The sequence below is a fragment of the Phodopus roborovskii genome, unplaced genomic scaffold, assembly GCF_943737965.1.
Source record: "Phodopus roborovskii unplaced genomic scaffold, PHOROB, whole genome shotgun sequence".
Lineage (NCBI taxonomy): Eukaryota > Metazoa > Chordata > Mammalia > Rodentia > Cricetidae > Phodopus > Phodopus roborovskii.
Window position 1 is genome coordinate 84,714 of NW_026125030.1, and position 6,000 is coordinate 90,713.

Sequence of the window (6,000 nt, forward strand, 5' to 3'; positions counted from 1 at the left end):
TGTGTCAGTCATGATACTGTAGGGGCAGTGTAGGACTGAATACAGCAGGCAACCTTTCCTTGCAGAGCTTCACATGTAGGAAGCATACAAACACAACTGTGATGCCATGTACCAGGTGCCAAGAAGGGATAAGATGCAAGCATATCCACTGATGGAAAGGAGGCCACAAGAGACAAAGCTAGCACATACAAGGGGGAGGGTAGGAATGCCAGAGAAGCTTGGGATTAAAGATTCCCAGGGTATGAAGCCGTCTAACTATGTGTGGCATTGTGTTTACTAGTGGGAGCTATAGCTGCATCTCAGCCACTCATATGTAAGAATGCTAAGCTTGAGAAGGATAACTGGTTGACCTCCACCGTCTGGCGGAAGGACTAGTTTCAGTGATTTGAGGTCCTGCCATTCTCCCAGCCCAGTGGGGCAAATCGTTTAGTATCTTTTAGCCCAGGGTTGGTTGCTTCCTGCTGGAGCCTCATCTGGACAGAATTTGACTCATCATAATCCTTGATTCTTGGCCCATGCTCGTTGGTTAGCCCATCGTATGGCGCAGACTCACTCCCGTCGCTGCACATAAATTATCCTTTTTGAACTGTTATATAACATCTCATTATGTGAATGTGGACATAGATCTCTGATCTGTGTCAGAGTTGGCAAGATGTATCAGTGCAGAAAGGAGAAAGTGTTAACTAAATAGAACTGTGAAATAAAATAATTGCCCATATCCTGTAAGATAAAAGAGAATCTACTAAGTGGTTCCATATGTAAATATCTACTCCAGATGAATAAAAGTCTTATGTGTCACAGTCCCATCGCTGAGCCTCCACGGACATTCCACATGCTGGCTTAAAGTGGATGTAATGCCTCAGGAACCCAGCTTAATCCAACAGAATGACTGCGACTCTGACACTGAGCCCAGCCAGTGCCTAACACTAAAATAGGCTGGTACATCAACATGGAGAACAGGGTCTAATGCCCCTTACAAACCGGAAGATCGGGGCATGTGCCCTCTAAGCCAAACATTCAGCCACATGTTGATACCAATTGATCCCAGAATAGAGCCAGCACCGCACAATTTTTGTGACCCACACCCCATCCCACATATAGGTACATGATGCTGGCGGAGTTAGAAACCAATGCAGAGGCTCCCACAGCCCCTTGGCCCCATACGCACACTGGTGAGGGGCTTAGGAAAGCATTTCAAATTCAACCTATGCCCCACCTTCACAACACGTTTAGATACATGGGGGTGGCACTGTCAGGACTCAGTGGCTGTCGCAGAGGGAGCACTGTGAGCACCTCCACAGCTACTTTTCATGCACTACCTGAACCTATGCCAGAGCCTGCTCAGAGAGAAGACTTCCGTGAAGTACAGTAAGCATCCGCAGAGTCTGAGGGAAACCCACAGCACCCAACTGGGATCATGTACTGACTCATATTGATTTTAGACAAAGAGCAAATGATCACCAGCCTACAATCCATACCACCAGAAAAGCTAGGAAACAAGGAGGACCCTAAGAGAGACATGCATGGTCCGCTGGAGAAGGGGAAAGGGACAAGATCTCCTGAATATATTGGGAGCTTGGGGCGGTGGGAGAAAGAGAAGGGGAGAAGAGGAGGGGAGAGGAGGACATGAGGGAGCAGGAAGATTGAGTCAGGGGAAGAATAGAGGAGGGCGAGAAAAGAGATACCATAATAGAGGGAGCCATTATAGGTTTAAAGAGAAATCTGGCACTAGGGAAATGTCCAGAGATCTACAAGGATGACCCCAACTAACAATCTAAGCAATAGTGGAGAGGCTGCCTTAAATGCCCTTCCCAAATAATGAGATTGATGACTACCTTATATGCCAACATAGAGCCTTCATCCAGTAGCTGATGGAAGCAGAAGCAGACACCCACAGCTAAACACTGAGCTGAACTCCTGGAATCCAGTTACAGAGAGGAGGAGTGATGAGCAAAGGGGTCAAGACCAGAAACAAGTAGATAATTGAAACAAAACAATGAATGACACAAATAAAAATAAATTAGTAAAAATATATAAATCATGAAAGAATCAAACATAAACCTCGAAATGAAAAGTTTAATAATTAAAAATACACACAAAAGACACAGTCAATATCTAAATAAAGAAGGAAAAGACTCTAAACTTTAAGATATAGATTCTGAAATATTCCACTTGGGGAAAAGAAAGGGAAGGAGGGTAGGAGGGAGGAAAGAAGGTAAGGGAGAAGACAGACTGTCTTAGTTTGGGTTTCTACTGCTGTGAAGAGACACCATAACCATGATGACTCATAGAAGAAAACATCGAACAGAGGCTAGCTTACAGTTCCAAAGATTTAGTCCATTATCATCACAGTAGGAAACATGGCAGTGTACAGGCAGATGTGGTGCTGGAGGAGCAGAGAGCTCTGCTTCTAGATCAGCAGGCAACAGGAAGTGAATGTCTTGAGCATTTGAGACCTCAAAGCCCACCTTCAGTGACACACTTCCTGCAACAAGGTCACACCTCCTAGTAACTCCACTCCCCATGGGTCTAAAGGGACCGTTTTTATTCAAACCACCACAGAGACAGAAGCAAAACAACAAAAACCTGAGACTACAAGTCTCACTCAAGGAATAGAGAAATAGAAAAGAGTCAAGCAATGTCAACGCAGTAAACCACCAAACCACAGAGAGGAATGAGGAGGAAAATATAGTCAAAATGTCAGAAGAAATGTAATAAAATCCCTTTACCTGTCAATAATAATCATAAAGGTAAACAAACTGCATCATCTAATTAAAAGATTCAGATTGCTAAATGGATAATAGAATAGACCCAGCTGTCTTTAAGAAAGTCACCAGTAACAGGGTACACAGCCTGAAAATCAAAAGATGGAAAAAGTTATTTCAAGCAAATAGGTAAGATCTCCTGAGCAAACTCGGAGCATGGAAAGGGGTGTGAAGGGGGTGAGAACATGAGGGAATGGGATGGTTGAGTTAGAGGAAGACCAGAGAGGGAGAGCAAAGAAAGAGATATCTTGATAGAGAGAGCCACCATGGGGATAGGGAGAAATCTGGTCCTAGGGTAATTCCCAGGAATCTACAAGAATGAAGGGGTCAAGACCAGGCTGCAGAAACCCACAGACACAGCTGACCTAAACAAGAGGGAGCTCATGGCCCCCAGACTGATAGCTGGGAAACCAGCATTGGACAGACCTAGACCCCCTAAATGTGGGTCTCAGATAGAAGGCCTGGGTAGTCTAAGGGACCTCTGACAATGGAACCAGGATATACCTGTGGTGCACGAAAGGACTTTGGGAGCACATTCCCCATGGAGGGATACTCCCTTCACCTAGAGGCAGGAGGGAGGGCCTAGACCCTACTCCAAATGACTTGACAGATTTTGATGATTCCTCCTGAAAGGCCTCACCCTCCCTGGGGAGTGAGAGGGGAAAGGGATGGGAGGGAGAGGTTGGGATGGGGGGGGGGCATGGGAGGATGGGAGGGAGAGGGAACTGGGATCGATATGTAAAATAAGAAAAGAAAGAAAAAGAATGAGCCCCAGCTAAGACTCCTAGCAATAGTGGAGTGGGCACCCAAGCTGGCCTTCCCTGTAATCAGATTGATGACCACCCTGTTTGTCATCATAGAACCTTCATCCAGTAACTGATGGAAGCAGATGCAGAGATCCACAGCCACGCACTGGGCTGAGTTCCTGGAATCCAATCAAAGAGAGAGAGGGGAGATTATATGAGCAAAGGGGTCAAGATCATGATGGGGAAACCCACAAAAGCAGCTGGCTGACTCTGGACTGACAGCTGGGGAACTGCCCAGGACTGAACTAGGCCCTCTGAATGTGGGTGACAGTTCTGTGGTTTGGGCAGTCTGTGGGGCCACTGCCAGTTTAACCAGGATTTATCCCTAATGCCTGAACTGACTTTTTTGGAACCCATTCCCTATGGACAGATGCCTTGCTCAGCCTCGATATGGGGGAGGGGAGGATTGGTCCTGTCTCAACTTGATATGCCAGACTCCCCATGGAGTCTGCCCTTACTGAGGACTGGATGAGGGACTGGGTAGGGGGAAGGTAGGGGATGAGAGGGAACTATGGTTGGTGTATGTAAAAGGAAAATAAAAACTTTAAAGAAAACATTTTTAAAAGTTATTCCATGCAAATGAGCACCAGTGAGGCAGACAAGCGTAAGAATAGCTCAGCAGCCTAGGACTCCGCTTGGCTTGAGCTATCCTCACTTCCTTTTCTAACCATGCACTTAAACCACTTGGTAACCCTGACACACTGTTCCAAAGCGTGCAATGGATGGGTCCTCCCTAACAACCCTTTGGCAACTCTCCATTATTTCCATTCATAGATGCCATGGAACTACTGGGGAACTAAAGGTAGGGGGCTCACCCCTCAATGAGCTTTGAGTACACAAACAATAAGGCAGACTGTGTCCTCTGAGGGAAAGGGTTAGAGGAAATCCCTTAATCAGCTCATGCTTCTGCACACTTATCCTTAAAATCAGATACATCATGGGAAAGGACATGTATGTCAAATAAAAACTTACAAGACCCAAACCTACCAATCGAAACAGAGAACTATCACACTACTCAGTTCCTCCTCCTCTCCTCCTCCACCTCCTCCACCTCCTGCTCCTCCACCTCCTCCTCCTCCTCCTCCTCCTGGACCCCACAAAGGAAAGTCCAAACTTTAGCTAAGATTCCCAGGCCCCTAGCTCAGAAACCTTGCTGCTCTCCTGCAGCTTACCCTGTCCTGTCTGTACATAAAACTTGTGCTGCTTTGATGTTTGTGTGTGTGTTTTTAATTCATGGAAAAAGGCACAAAACACTTGAAAATATCTAGAACACTCTGAGACCATCACCAACATCATGACTGAGTTGGGTTTATCTGTGGAAGATAAAATAAGCCAGACACAGGAAGAGAAGTATCTGTTTTCTCTCACACATGGGAAATCCAGGGAAGTTTTTGTTTTTGATTTTTGTTCTTTTTGTATATGAAGCCAAAGCAATAACTTCCAGAAATTTCTTTTCTCCTCCTGAAAATGTGATGCACAGACTAGGTATTGGTACAGTAGGAAGGATCTGAAGACAAATTTGCATTTTCAACTTCCAGATGTCTCCTTCCCTCCCTAACTGTGAGGATCCAGATCAGTCACACAACAGCTCCGAGTCTCTATTTCGTCATTCTTCAAGTCAGATCATCATTTACCTTTCTAACTTAGAGGTGTTGTAATATGAAGTTTTCAAACTACATTAAAAAGATGGGGCACAGGGCCGGTGAGGTGGCTCAGCAAATAAAAGAACCAAACCTGACAACTTGAGTTCCAGCCCAGAAACCCACATAGTGGAAGGAGGGAACTGACTCCATATACATCTGTACATCATTGGTTCACACACACACACACACACACATACACACACGAATGCACACACATAGACACAAACATACATACATACATATACAACTCTCACACAGATGCACACACACACATACACACACACATGAATGCACACATACACACATGAATGCACACACATAGACACAAACATACATACATATACAACTCTCACACAGATACACACACACGAATGCACACACATAGACACAAACATACATACATGTACAACTCTCACACAGATACACACACACACACACACACACGAATGCACACACATAGACACAAACATACATACATATACAACTCTCACACAGATACACACACACACACACATGAATGTACACACATAGACACATACATACATACATACATATACAACTCTCACACAGATGCGCACACACACACACACACATGAATGTACACACATAGACACATACATACATACATATACAACTCTCACACAGATACACACACACGAATGCACACACATAGACACAAACATACATACATGTACAACTCTCACACAGATGCACACACACACACATGAATGTACACACATAGACACATACATACATACATATACAACTCTCACACAGATGCACACA